Genomic DNA, 15984 nt, shown 5'->3' with positions numbered 1-15984 from the left:
TGTTTGAATTACCTGTTGTGAGAATCCTCTTGCTTTCAGGATGGAAGTCTCAAGAGCCACGCCGTCAAAGACAGTTGATCCAGATGTCTGTGATACCAAGGTCCCTGAGTCAGTAGATCTGGACATTGAAGGAGTAGGAATGGAGCATCCATCGACATCCTCTGCAGATCTGTGTACCAATGCCTTCTGGGCCAAGCCGGAGCTATTAGTATCACAGCACCCTTTCCTTGTTTTACCTTTCTCACCACCCTGGGTAAAACGTCGATGGGAGAAAACACATAGGCCAGATGAAAATCCCATCTCGCTGACAGGGCATCCACAAAGATCGCTTTGGGATCCTTTGTTCTTGACCCGTATGCGGGAACTTTGTTGTTTTGATGGGACGCCATGAGATCTATATCAGGCAACCCCCACTTGTCTATCAGAATTTGGAAGACCTTGGGGTGTAAAGCCTATTCATTTGCATGAATGGCGTGTCAACTGAGAAAATCCACTTTCCAGTTTAGGACTCCCGGAATGAACACTGCGGACAAGGCTGGATGATGACGTTCTGCCCACTTTAATGTGTGACTTACCTCCTTCATTGCATTTTGGCTGCGAGTTCCTCCCAGATGGTTGAGGTATGCTACTGCCGTTGTATTGTCCGAGCAGATTTGGACCGGTTTCCCCTGAAGGAAGTCCTTTGCCTGAATAAGTGCCATATATATGGCCCGAATGTTCCAATATATTTATTGGCAGGCAACTCTCTTCCTTGGTCAACTGCCCCTGGAAGCAACTCCTTCCTGACACCGATCCCCAGTCATGAAGGCTGGCATCCGTTGTCAGAATTTCCCAATCTGATATCCAAAAGGGTATCCCTTTGTCCAGATGGGATGTCTGCAGCCAACAAGGCTAATGACCTCCTTACTTCCAGAGGAAAAACCATAGTCTGCGTTTTTATTTTCTGATGAAAACCAGTCCATTTGGAAAGGATCAGACGTTACAAAGGCCTCAAGTGGAACTGAGTATACTCCACCATGTCAAATGTCGACACCATCAACCCCATCACACACATTACTATGTGAATGGATACCCTTTGACTGTGTAGCAGCTCCTGAATCCTTGACTGAATTTTGGATATTTTGTTCAGAGGTAAAATTACTCTCTGAAGACTTAAATCCAACACAGCCCCCAAGTGAGTCATCCGTTGTGACGGAACCAGGGATGACTTTGTCCAATTTATGAGCCAATGGTGTCTCTGCAAACAAGCTATTGTCTGCAGCAGATGACACTGAAGCAAATCCATGAGATAGTGCCAGGATTAATAAGTCATCGAGGTATGGAAAAATCCTTATCCCCTGCTGACGGAGATAAGATGCCATTACCAACTGAAATGTTGCTGGAGGCTAGCAAACCTGAGATAGCGCTGATGGGTCGGTGCTATAGGAACATGAAGGTAAGCATCCTGGATATCCAGAGATACCATAAAAACCTCTGACTCCATGGCCAAAATAATGGAACATAAAGTCTCCATATGAAAGCGAGGCACCCAAATGTACTTGTTCAGCACTTTGAGATTGAGTATGGGCCGGAACGACCCATTTGGCTTCTGGAAAAGAAACAGGTTGGAATAAAAACTTGTCCTCGTTGTGCAGGAGGAACTGGAATTATCACTCCTGACTGAAGCAACTTCTGAACTGCCTCTTGCAAAGCTCTGGCCTTCGTTTCCACTAAAGACAGGCTGGTACAAAAAAACCTTTAAGGAGGGTGTTTCTTGAAAGCAAATGCATAACCGTGAGATACCGCTTCTTGCACCCAGGCATACGTGGTAGACTGCTGCCAAATCTGTGCAAACTGAAGAAGTTGGCCCCCCACTCCGGGTGCCCCAGGTGGAGGTCCACACCATCAGGCTGATGGTTTATCTTCTGATTTGGAAGCTGGCCGTCTGGTAGCCCAATACTTTTTAGTCTTACCAAACTTGTCAGATTGAGACTGTTTGCCATAACTCTTTCCTTTTGCTTTTCCTTGAGTTCCAAAAGGCCCAAAAAGCTGGAAATCTAGGCTTGGGTTTATGTGTTTAAGGAACTCCACTTTCTTGGAGTCTGCTTCTGACTCCAAAATATTGTTTAATTCTTTACCAAAAAGAATATATCCAGTAAAAGGCAAAGACTCCAGAACCTTCTTAGATTCTGAGTCAGCTTTCCATGTACGTAGCCAAACCGCTCTGCGAGCTGCTACTGCTGAGAGGCAATTGTACACATATCCAAGGCTGCTTCTTCCATAAAAATAGCTGCCTGTTTGATATGTGCAATATGGGATTTTTTTTCTCTAGATGCCATTGAAAGGTCATCCCCCAATGCATCAGCCCAGACTGCCACTGCTTTTGCTATCCAAGCCGAAGCCATGGCTGGTCTTATGATTGCCCCAGACAAGGAGAAAATGGTTTTTAAGAAAACCATCTATTTTCCTATATGTGACATCATTTAATGATGTTGAAGGCAGAGGTAATGTAGATTTTCGCACCAACCAGATGACATGCATATCTACTTTGGGAACCACCCCCCTTTTTAAACAGTCACCAGCTGGAAGAAGATAATGGGAATTCCATTTCCTTGGAATTCTAAACTTCTTACTGTAACCCAAGCCTCTTGCATAATTTACACCAGCTGTTCTGACCCAGGAAACTCAGTCCTAACTATTGTGGGATATTTAAACACAGGTGCCTTAGATTTTAACAAAGGCTCTGCTGCCTCCTCTAGAATGGCTTTCATAGCGCTAATTAGCTCAAGAATGTCCACTAAGCTGAGACCTTCCTCCTCATCTCTGTATGCGGACCCGGAGTGCAATGAGTCCTCATCCTCCATCGAGTCCCCATCTGAAACATGTGTAGACTGTGAAGATGTTGTTTCATGTCTATGTGATTTACTTACCACCGGCCTTTCAGCCTGTTGCTGTTGAGAGGCTGCTGATTCCTGTATTAGATGTGATAACCCAGGTGGAATGTTGCATGTAAGGGTTAATAGGGTAACCTATCCCTGGTATAGGAGCTGTCATTATCCGCTCAGCTATACTGGATAAAGTCTGTGCAAAAGTAGCCCATGGGGGTTCAACCTGAACATGTGCCTGCCTTGGATTATTCAAGAGGCTTTGGTGAAAGCTAAAACAATTTGCACATAATCCATTTTGAACCAGATCCTGAGAGGTTAACCCAGCTTTACAAGACAAACATGACATTAGTGTTGGTGCTGCTGTGGAGAGTGTATCCTCCTCACCCAGTTTTACAGTGTTAACTACACAAATTGTGACTGCAATCACTTTAAAATTTCTTAAAGTGACATACAATCCCATACCTCCCTGCTTTGCTCCAGCATTGAGGATTGGAATACACAGAAACTGACAGAATTATAGTAAAGTCAGCAATCACACTAGCAATCAGTTATAGGTTATACATTATTATAATAAGCAATATGAGACATAATCAACTACAGATACATTTCAAGTATGTAGGAGAAACTGCATTACCTTATATAGGAGTTTAAACGTATTCAGTCACACAGCAACAGAAAAATAAGATTTTACTTACCGATAAATCTATTTCTCGGAGTCCGTAGTGGATGCTGGGGTTCCTGAAAGGACCATGGGGAATAGCGGCTCCGCAGGAGACAGGGCACAAAAAGTAAAGCTTTTCCAGATCAGGTGGTGTGCACTGGCTCCTCCCCCTATGACCCTCCTCCAGACTCCAGTTAGGTACTGTGCCCGGACGAGCGTACACAATAAGGGAGGATTTTGAATCCCGGGTAAGACTCATACCAGCCACACCAATCACACCGTACAACTTGTGATCTAAACCCAGTTAACAGTATGATAACAGCGGAGCCTCTGAAAGATGGCTTCCTTCAACAATAACCCGAATTTGTTAACAATAACTATGTACAATTATTGCAGATAAACCGCACTTGGGATGGGCGCCCAGCATCCACTACGGACTCCGAGAAATAGATTTATCGGTAAGTAAAATCTTATTTTCTCTATCGTCCTAGTGGATGCTGGGGTTCCTGAAAGGACCATGGGGATTATACCAAAGCTCCCAAACGGGCGGGAGAGTGCGGATGACTCTGCAGCACCGAATGAGAGAACTCCAGGTCCTCCTTAGCCAGAGTATCAAATTTGTAAAATTTTATAAACGTGTTCTCCCCTGACCACGTAGCTGCTCGGCAAAGTTGTAATGCCGAGACCCCTCGGGCAGCCGCCCAAGATGAGCCCACCTTCCTTGTGGAGTGGGCCTTTACAGATTTAGGCTGTGGCAGGCCTGCCACAGAATGTGCAAGTTGGATTGTGCTACAGATCCAACGAGCAATCGTCTGCTTAGACGCAGGAGCACCCATCTTGTTGGGTGCATACAATATAAACAACGAGTCAGATTTTCTGACTCCAGCTGTCCTTGCAATATATATTTTTAATGCTCTGACAACGTCCAGTAACTTGGAGTCCTCCAAGTCACTTGTAGCCGCAGGCACTACAATAGGCTGGTTCAGATGAAATGCTGACACCACCTTAGGGAGAAAATGCGGACGAGTCCGCAGTTCTGCCCTGTCCGAATGGAAAATCAGATATGGGCTTTTGTAAGATAAAGCTGCCAGTTCTGACACTCTCCTGGCCGAAGCCAGGGCTAGAAGCATGGTCACTTTCCATGTGAGATATTTCAAATCCACCTTTTTTAGTGGTTCAAACCAATGAGATTTTAGAAAGTCCAAAACCACATTGAGATCCCACGGTGCCACTGGAGGCACCACAGGAGGCTGTATATGCAGCACTCCCTTAACAAAGGTCTGGACTTCAGGGACTGAAGCCAATTCTTTTTGAAAGAAAATCGACAGGGCCGAAATTTGAACCTTAATAGATCCCAATTTGAGACCCATAGACAATCCTGATTGCAGGAAATGTAGGAATCGACCCAGTTGAAATTCCTCCGTCGGAGCACTCCGATCTTCGCACCACGCAACATATTTTCGCCAAATTCGGTGATAATGTTGCACGGTTACTTCCTTCCTTGCTTTAATCAAAGTAGGAATGACTTCTTCCGGCATGCCTTTTTCCTTTAGGATCCGGCGTTCAACCGCCATGCCGTCAAACGCAGCCGCGGTAAGTCTTGAAACAGACAGGGACCCTGCTGAAGCAAGTCCCTCCTTAGAGGTAGAGGCCACGGATCTTCCGTGATCATCTCTTGAAGTTCCGGGTACCAAGTCCTTCTTGGCCAATCCGGAACCACTAGTATCGTTCTTACGCCTCTTTGCCGTATAATTCTCAATACTTTTGGTATGAGAGGCAGAGGAGGAAACACATACACCGACTGGTACACCCAAGGCGTTACCAGCGCGTCCACAGCTATTGCCTGCGGATCTCTTGACCTGGCGCAATACCTGTCCAGTTTTTTGTTGAGGCGAGACGCCATCATATCCACCATTGGTCTTTCCCAACGGGTTACCAGCATGTGGAAGACTTCTGGATGAAGTCCCCACTCTCCCGGGTGAAGATCGTGTCTGCTGAGGAAGTCTGCTTCCCAGTTGTCCACTCCCGGGATGAACACTGCTGACAGTGCTATCACATGATTCTCTGCCCAGCGAAGAATCCTTGCAGCTTCTGCCATTGCACTCCTGCTTCTTGTGCCGCCCTGTCTGTTCACATGGGCGACTGCCGTGATGTTGTCCGACTGGATCAACACCGGTTTTCCCTGAAGCAGAGGTTCTGCCTGGCTTAGAGCATTGTAGATTGCTCTTAGTTCCAGAATGTTTATGTGAAGAGACGTTTCCAGGCTCGTCCATACTCCCTGGAAGTTTCTTCCTTGTGTGACTGCTCCCCAGCCTCTCAGGCTGGCGTCCGTGGTCACCAGGATCCAATCCTGTATGCCGAATCTGCGGCCCTCCAATAGATGAGCACTCTGCAACCACCACAGGAGAGACACCCTTGTCCTTGGAGACAGGGTTATCCGCAGGTGCATCTGAAGATGCGACCCTGACCATTTGTCCAACAGATCCCTTTGGAAAATTCTTGCGTGGAATCTGCCGAATGGAATTGCTTCGTAAGAAGCCACCATTTTTCCCAGGACTCTTGTGCATTGATGTACAGACACCTTTCCTGGTTTTAGGAGGTTCCTGACAAGCTCGGATAACTCCTTGGCTTTTTCCTCCGGGAGAAAAACCTTTTTCTGAACCGTGTCCAGAATCATCCCTAGGAACAGCAGACGAGTTGTCGGCATTAACTGGGATTTTGGAATATTCAGAATCCACCCGTGCTGTTTTAGCACTTCTTGAGACAGTGCTAATCCCATCTCTAGCTGTTCTCTGGACCTTGCCCTTATTAGGAGATCGTCCAAGTATGGGATAATTAATATGCCTTTTCTTCGAAGAAGAATCATCATCTCGGCCATTACCTTTGTAAAGACCCGAGGTGCCGTGGACAATCCGAACGGCAGCGTCTGAAACTGATAGTGACAGTTTTGTACAACGAACCTGAGGTACCCCTGGTGTGAGGGGTAAATTGGAACGTGGAGATACGCATCCTTGATGTCCAAGGATACCATAAAGTCCCCCTCTTCCAGGTTCGCTATCACTGCTCTGAGTGACTCCATCTTGAACTTGAACTTCTTTATGTACAGGTTCAAGGACTTCAGATTTAGAATAGGCCTTACCGAGCCATCCGGCTTCGGTACCACAAAAAGAGTGGAATAATACCCCTTCCCTTGTTGTAGAAGAGGTACCTTGACTATCACCTGCTGAGAGTACAGCTTGTGAATGGCTTCCAAAACCGTCTCCCTTTCGGAGGGGGACGTTGGTAAAGCAGACTTCAGGAAACGGTGAGGTGGATCTGTCTCTAATTCCAACCTGTACCCCTGAGATATTATCTGCAGGATCCAGGGATCTACTTGCGAGTGAGCCCACTGCGCGCTGTAATTTTTGAGACGACCGCCCACCGTCCCCGAGTCCGCTTGAGAAGCCCCAGCGTCATGCTGAGGCTTTTGTAGAAGCCGGGGAGGGCTTCTGTTCCTGGGAAGGAGCTGCCTGTTGCTGTCTCTTCCCTCGACCTCTGCCTCTTGGCAGATATGAATAGCCCTTTGCTCTCTTATTTTTAAAGGAACGAAAGGGCTGCGGTTGAAAAGTCGGTGCCTTTTTCTGTTGGGGAGTGACTTGAGGTAGAAAGGTGGATTTCCCGGCTGTAGCCGTGGCCACCAAATCTGATAGACCGACTCCAAATAAGTCCTCCCCTTTATACGGCAAAACTTCCATATGCCGTTTTGAATCCGCATCGCCTGTCCACTGTCGCGTCCATAAAGCTCTTCTGGCCGAAATGGACATAGCACTTACCCGTGATGCCAGTGTGCAGATATCCCTCTGTGCATCACGCATATAAAGAAATGCATCCTTTATTTGTTCTAACGACAGTAAAATATTGTCCCTGTCCAGGGTATCAATATTTTCAATCAGGGACTCTGACCAAACTACCCCAGCACTGCACATCCAGGCAGTCGCTATAGCTGGTCGTAGTATAACACCTGCATGTGTGTATATACTTTTTTGGATATTTTCCATCCTCCTATCTGATGGATCTTTAAGTGCGGCCGTCTCAGGAGAGGGTAACGCCACTTGTTTAGATAAGCGTGTTAGCGCCTTGTCCACCCTAGGAGATGTTTCCCAGCGCTCCCTAACCTCTGGCGGGAAAGGGTATAATGCCAATAATTTCTTTGAAATTTTCAGCTTTTTATCAGGAGCAACCCACGCTTCATTACACACGTCATTTAATTCTTCTGATTCAGGAAAAACTATAGGTAGTTTTTTCACACCCCACATAATACCCTGTTTAGTGGTACCTGTAGTATCAGCTAAATGTAACGCCTCCTTCATTGCCAAAATCATATAACGTGTGGCCCTACTGGAAAATACGGTTGATTCGTCACCGTCACCACTGGAGTCAGTGCCTGTGTCTGGGTCTGTGTCGACCGACTGAGGCAAAGGGCGTTTTACAGCCCCTGACGGTGTTTGAGTCGCCTGGACAGGCACTAATTGATTGTCCGGCCGTCTCATGTCGTCAAACGACTGCTTTAGCGTGTTGACTTGACACTATCCCGTAGTTCCATAAATAAAGGCATCCATTCTGGTGTCGACTCCCTAGGTGGTGACATCCTCATATTTGGCAATTGCTCCGCCTCCACACCAATATCGTCCTCATACATGTCGACACACACGTACCGACACACAGCAGACACACAGGGAATGCTCCTAACGAAGACAGGACCCACTAGCCCTTTGGGGAGACAGAGGGAGAGTTTGCCAGCACACACCAAAAGCGCTATATATAACAGGGATAGCCTTATAATAAGTGCTCCCTTATAGCTGCTTTATATATATAAAAATATCGCCATAAATTTGCCCCCCCTCTCTGTTTTACCCTGTTTCTGTAGTGCAGTGCAGGGGAGAGACCTGGGAGCCGTCCTGACCAGCGGAGCTGTGAGAGGAAATGGCGCCGTGTGCTGAGGAGATAGGCCCCGCCCCTTTTCCGGCGGGCTCGTCTCCCGCTATTTTGTGAATCCAGGCAGGGGTTAAATATCTCCATATAGCCTCTGGGGGCTATATGTGAGGTATTTTTAGCCTTTATATAGGTTACATTTGCCTCCCAGGGCGCCCCCCCCCAGCGCCCTGCACCCTCAGTGTCTGCGTGTGAAGTGTGCTGAGAGGAAAATGGCGCACAGCTGCAGTGCTGTGCGCTACCTTTAGAAGACTGCAGGAGTCTTCAGCCGCCGATTTTGGACCTCTTCTGACTTCAGCATCTGCAAGGGGGCCGGCGGCGCGGCTCCGGTGACCATCCAGGCTGTACCTGTGATCGTCCCTCTGGAGCTGATGTCCAGTAGCCAAGAAGCCAATCCATCCTGCACGCAGGTGAGTTCACTTCTTCTCCCCTCAGTCCCTCGTTGCAGTGATCCTGTTGCCAGCAGGACTCACTGTAAAATAAAAAACCTAAGCTAAACTTTTTCTAAGCAGCTCTTTAGGAGAGCCACCTAGATTGCACCCTTCTCGGCCGGGCACAAAAATCTAACTGGAGTCTGGAGGAGGGTCATAGGGGGAGGAGCCAGTGCACACCACCTGATCTGGAAAAGCTTTACTTTTTGTGCCCTGTCTCCTGCGGAGCCGCTATTCCCCATGGTCCTTTCAGGAACCCCAGCATCCACTAGGACGATAGAGAAACAGCAGCAATAGTTTACAGACTCATATGCATCAGGCACTTATCCAACTATTCGTACCAAAGGTAGATAGAGACTTAGTGAGTAATTCAGAGTTGATCGCAGCCAGGGCTGCCAAGAAAAATCCTGGGCCCCGGTATAGTAACTTCCTGCCCCCCCCTGCAGGGGGTGTGGCTACAACCTGTTAGTTTCATGGCTGCACCACTTTGGGGGCATGTCTAGCGCACGACATGTACCCACTCACAGGAGCATGACATACCTCCCAGCAGTTGGGACAAAAGTGTTAACTATTAGGATGGTGGGACAGTCAAATAAAAGCTGCATTGGTTGCAGAGCGCATTCGATAGAACACCATAATTTTGTTAAAGTGGGTCCTTCATTGTAATTTTGGGATAAAGGATGCGCTAAAGCGTAAGTGCAATCACTGTATACACACACACATATATAAACACACAAAAATATATAGTGTTGGAGCATAGTACACGGAGAAGGGGGTGCAGAGTATGCAGTATATGGTGGGAGCTGTATATGGAGGAGGGAGGTACCCTGTACATAGGGGGCACTATGTGGTGGGTGGTTTAGTGTACATAGGGGTGTGTGTGTGTGTGTGTGTGTGTGTGTGTGTGTGTGTGTGTGTGTGTGTGTGTGTGTGTGTGTGTGTCCTTGTCCCAAACGGCGCACCATCAGGCGCCCACCAGTGGTGGTCGGTGGCACTATATATATATATATATATATACTGTATATATATTAGTGATGTGTACCGGTAATTTTTGGGGATTTGTGTTTTGGTTTTGGATTCGGTTCCGCGGCCGTGTTTTGGATTCGGACGCGTTTTGGCAAAACCTCCCTTAAAATTTTTTGTCGGATTCGGGTGTGTTTTGGATTCGGGAGGTTTTTTTCAAAAACCCCTCAAAAACAGGTTAAATCATAGAATTTGGGGGTAATTTTGATCCCATGGTATTATTAACCTCAGTAACCATAATTTCCACTCATTTCCAGTGTATTCTGAACACCTCACACCACAATATTATTTTTAGTCCTAAACTTTGCACCGAGGTCGCTGGATGACTGAGCTAAGCGACCCAAGTGGCCGACACAAACACCTGGCCCATCTAGGAGTGGCACTGCAGTGTCAGACAGGATGGCACTTAAAAAAATTGGCCCCAAACATCACATGATGCAAAGATAAATAAAATAAAAAAAGAGATGCAAGATGGAATTGTCCTTGGGCCCTCCCACCCACCCTTATGTTGTATAAACAGGACATGCACACTTTAACAAACCCATCATTTCAGCGACAGGGTCTGCCACACGACTGTGGCTGAAATGACTGTTTGGTTTGGGCCCCCACCAAAAAAGAAGCAATCAATCTCTCCTTGCACAAACTAGCTCTACAGAGGCAAGATGTCGACCTCATCATCATCCTCCGATTCCTCACCCCTTTCACTGTGTACATCCCCCTCCTCACAGAGTATTATTCGTCCCCACTGGAATCCACCATCACAGGTCCCTGTATACTTTCTGGAGGCAATTGCTGGAAAATCTCTCCACGGAGGAATTGATTATAATTCATTTTGATGAACATCATCTTCTCCACATTTTGTGGAAGTAACCTTGTACGCCGATCGCTGACAAGGTGACCGGCTGCACTAAACACTCTTTCGGAGTACGCACTGGAGGGGGGGGCAACTTAGGTAAAATAAAGCCAGTTTGTGCAAGGGCCTCCAAATTGCCTCTTTTTCCTGCCAGTATATGTATGGACTGTCTGACGTGCCTACTTGGATGCTGTTACTCATATAATCCTCCACCATTCTTTCAATGGTGACAGAATCATATGCAGTGACAGTAGACGACATGTCAGTAATCGTTGGCAGGTCCTTCAGTCCGGACCAGATGTCAGTTTTCGCTCCTGACTGCCCTGCATCACCGCCAGCGGGTGGTTTTAGAAATTTGATCCTTTTCCTGGCAACTCCAGTGACGGTAGAAAATGAAAGAGGAGCTGTTGGCGGGTCACGTTCCGCTTGACTTGACAAGTGTCTCACCAGCAGGTCTTTGAACATCTGCACACTTGTGTCTGCCGGAAAGAGAGATACAATGTAGGCTTTAAACCTAGGATCGAGCACGGTGGTCAAAATGTAGTGCTCTGATTTCAACAGATTGACCACCCGTGAATCCTGGTTAAGCGAATGAAGGGCTCCATCTACAAGTCCCACATGCCTAGCGGAATCGCTCCGTTTTAGCTCCTCCTTCAATCTCTCCAGCTGCTTCTGCAAAAGCCTGATGAGGGGAATGACCTGCCTCAGGCTGGCAGTGTCTGAACTGACTTCACATGTGGCAAGTTCAAAGGGTTGCAGAACCTTGCACAACGTTGAAATCATTCTCCACTGCGCTTGAGTCAGGTACATTCCCCCTCCTTTGCCTATATCGTAGGCAGATGTATAGGCTTGAATGGCCTTTTGCTTCTCCACCATCCTCTGAAGCATATAGAGGGTTGAATTCCACCTTGTTACCACCTCTTGCTTCAGCTGATGGCGGGGAATGTTCAGGAGTGTTTGCTGGTGCTCCAGTCTTCGGCACGCAGTGGCTGAATGCAGAAAGTGGCCCGCAATTCTTCAGGCCACCGACAGCATCTCTTGCACGCTCCTGTCGTTTTTAAAAAAAATTCTGCACCACCAAATTAATTGTATGTGCAAAACATGGGATGTGCTGGAATTTGCCCACATGTAATGCACGCACAATATTGGTGGCGTTGTCCGATGTCACAAATCCCCAGGAGAGTACAGTTGGGGTAAGCCAATCTGCGATGATGTTCCTCAGTTTCCGTAAGAGGTTGTCAGCTGTGTGCCTCTTATGGAAAGCGGTGATACAAAGCATAGCCTGCCTAGGAACGAGTTGGCGTTTGCGAGATGCTGCTACTGGTGCTGCCGCTGCTGTTGTTGCTGCGGGAGACAATACATCTACCCAGTGGGCTGTCACAGTCATATAGTCCTTAGTCTGCCCTGCCCCACTTGTCCACATGTCCGTGGTTAAGTGGACTTTGGGTACAACTGCATTTTTTAGGACACTGGTGACTCTTTTTCTGACGTCTGTGTACATTCTCGGTATCGCCTGCCTAGAGAAGTGGAACCTAGATGGTATTTGGTACCGGGGACACACTACCTCAAGAAATTCTCTAAGTTCCTGTGAACTAGCGGCGGATACCGGACGCACGTCTAACACCAACACAGCTGTAAAGGCCTGAGTTATCCACTTTGCAACAGGTTGGCTGCTGTGATATTTCATCTTCCTCGCAAAGGACTGTGGGACAGTCAATTGCTTACTGGAAGTAGTACAAGTGGTCTTCTGACTTCTGACTTCCCCTCTGGGATAATGATCGACTCCCAGCAGCAACAACGGCAGCGCCAGCAGCAGTAGGCGTTACACTCAAGGATCCATCGGAGGAATCCCAGTCAGGAGAGGACTCGTCAGACTTGCCAGTGACATGACCTGCAGGACTATTAGCGTTCCTGTCTAAGGAGGAAATTGACACTGAGGGAGTTGGTGGTGTGGTTTGCAGGAGATTGGGTACAAGAGGAAGAAGGGATTTAGTTGTCAGTGGACTGCTTCCGCTGTCACCCAAAGTTTTTGAACTTGTCAATGACTTCTGATGAATGCGCTCCAGGTGACGTATAAGGGAGGATGTTCCTAGGTGGTTAACGTCCTTACCCCTACTTATTACAGCTTGACAAAGGCAACACACGGCTTGACACCAGAGGTGATTTTTTTTTTGTATTTTGACCAGGCATGTCAATGGCCTTATTTATCCACGGACAACAGGTGTCTTCCCGGGTGCCTGACTTAAACAAACCACCTCTCCATCAGAATCCTACTGGTCAATTTCCCCCTCAGCGCCAGCAACACCCATATCCTCATCCGGGTGTACTTCAACAGTGACATCTTCAATTTGAATATCAGGAACTGGACTGTGGGTGCTCATTCCAGCACTTGCAGGGGGCGTGCAAATGGTGGAAGGAGCCACCTCTTCCAATCCAGTGTTGGGAAGGTCAGGCATCGCAACCGACACAATTGGACTCTGCTTGGGGATTTGTGATTTAGAAGAACGCACAGTTCTTTGCTGTGCTTTTGCCAGCTTAACTCTTTTCATTTTTCTAGTGGGAGGATGAGTGCTTCCATCCTCATGTGAAGATGACCCACTAGTCATGAGGAACATAGGAGAGGGCCTTAGCTGTTCCTTGCCACTCCGTGTCGTAATTGGCATATTGGCAAGATTACGCTTCTCCTCAGACGCTTTTAATTTAGATTTTTGGGTCATTTTACTGAACTTTTGTTTTTTGGATTTTACATGCTCTCTACTATGACATTGGGCATCGGCCTTGGCAGACGACGTTGATGGCATTTCATCGTCTCTGCCATGACTAGTGGCAGAAGCTTCAGCACTAGGTGGAAGTGGATCTTGATCTTTTCCTATTTTACCCTCCACATTTTTGTTCTCCATTTTTTAATGTGTGGAATTATATGGCAGCAATATATCTGGAATTAGACGGCAGTAATGTCTGGAATTAGATACCACTAGATAGATACCAGATACCACTGTGACTGGAATGATGATGTCCTATGCACAGTGACAGGACACTATCACAGCACCCTACAGCAGCAAGATGCAGCACAAGACACTGGACTTTTAGTCACCACAATGCAGCACTGACACTGAGCACAGATATTAAGCACTGTTCAGGATACTAGAAGTGACACGGAGCTGCAAGATACAGCAATGGCCTACTGTACTGTACTACTATATACTGGTGGTCACCACAATGCAGCACTGTACTACGATATACTGGTCACAACAATGCAGCAGATATTGAGCACTTATCAGGAAAATTGAACTGAGTCTGACACAGAGCTGCAAGATACAGCAATGGACTACTGTACTGTACTACTATATACTGGTGGACACCACAATGCAGCACTGTACTACTATATACTGGTGGTCACCACAATGCAGCACAGATATTGAGCACTGATCAGGAGAATAGAAGTGAGTCTGACACGGAGCTGCAAGATACAGCAGTGGACTACTATACTGTACTACTATATACTGGTGGTCACCACAATGCAGCACTGTACTACTATATACTGGTGGTCACTACAATGCAGCACAGATATTGAGCACTGATCAGGAGAATAGAAGTGACACAGAGCAGCAAGTTACAGCAATGGCCTACTTTACTGTGCTATTATATACTGTTGGTCACCACAATGCAGCACAGATATTGAGCACTGATCAGGAGAATAGAAGTGACACAGAGCAGCAAGATACAGCAATGGCCTACTGTACTGTACTATTATATACTGGTGGTCACCACAATGCAGCACAGATATTGAACACTGATCAGGAGAATAGAAGTGACACAGAGCAGCAAGATACAGCAATGGCCTACTGTACTGTACTACTATATACTGGTGGTCACCACATTGCAGCACTGTACTACTATATACTGGTGGTCACCACAATGCAGCACAGATATTGAGCACTGATCAGGAGAATAGAAGTGACACAGAGCAGCAAGATACAGCAATGGCCTACTGTACTGTACTACTATATACTGGTGGTCACCACAATGCAGCACTGTACTACGATACACTGGTCACAACAATGCAGCAGATATTGAGCACTGATCAGGAGAATAGAACTGAGTCTGACATGGAGCTGCAAGATACAGCAATGGACTACTGTACTGTACTACTATATACTGGTGGTCACCACAATGCAGCACTGTACTACTATATACTGGTCACAACAATGCAGCAGATATTGAGCACTGATCAGGAGAATAGAACTGAGTCTGACACGGAGCTGCAAGATACAGCAATGGACTACTGTACTGTACTACTATATACTGGTGATCACCACAATGCAGCACTGTACTACTATATACTGGTGGTCACCACAATGCAGCACAGATATTGAGCACTGATCAGGAGAATAGAAGTGACACAGAGCAGCAAGATACAGCAATGGCCTACTGTACTGTACTACTATATACTGGTGGTCACCATAATGCAGCACTGTACTACGATATACTGGTCACAACAATGCAGCAGATATTGAGCACTGATCAGGAGAATAGAACTGAGTCTGACATGGAGCTGCAAGATACAGCAATGGACTACTATACTGTACTACTATATATATACTGGTGGTCACCACAATGCAGCACTGTACTACTATTTACTGGTGGTCACCACAATGCAGCACAGATATTGAGCACTGATCAGGAGAATAGAACTGAGTCTGACATGGAGCTGCAAGATACAGCAATGGACTACTGTACTGTACTAATATATACTGGTGGTCACCACAATGCAGCACACTGAGCACAGATATTGAGCTTTACAGGCAGAGAACGTAGCCACGTCCTCTCCGCTCAATCGACAATGCATGAGTGAAAATGGCGGCGATGCGTGGCTTTTTATATGGAATCCGAATCTTGCGAGAATCCAACAGTGGGATGATGAAGTTTTCCCCCATTCGGGTTTTGCGTGTTAGGCGGGAAGATCCGAGGCTGCCTCGGACCCGTATAAACCACGTGAAGTTCGGGGGGGTTCAGATCTCGACGAACTGAACCCGCTCATCTCTAATTATATATATATATATATATATATAGTGTGTATATATATATATATATATATATATATATTTAATTGTAAGTGGAAATCAAAGAAATGTATAGAAAATCAAGTGAATTTTGAATATGAAGGGTTGTTAAAAA

At 46.7% G+C, this 15984-nt stretch overlaps 1 protein-coding gene across 1 annotated transcript in view; it reads right to left on the bottom strand.

Moving 5' to 3' along the window:
- The window catches only part of LOC135057361 (putative neutral ceramidase C), a 167137-nt gene that overhangs the window by 52706 nt on the left and 98447 nt on the right, over positions 1-15984 (bottom strand). The window lies entirely within an intron of this gene.

Source organism: Pseudophryne corroboree, chromosome 3, assembly GCF_028390025.1.
Source record: "Pseudophryne corroboree isolate aPseCor3 chromosome 3, aPseCor3.hap2, whole genome shotgun sequence".
Classification (NCBI taxonomy): Eukaryota; Metazoa; Chordata; class Amphibia; order Anura; family Myobatrachidae; genus Pseudophryne; species Pseudophryne corroboree.
The sequence above is the reverse complement of the archived record's forward strand: the minus strand, read 5'-3'. Positions and strand labels throughout refer to the sequence as shown.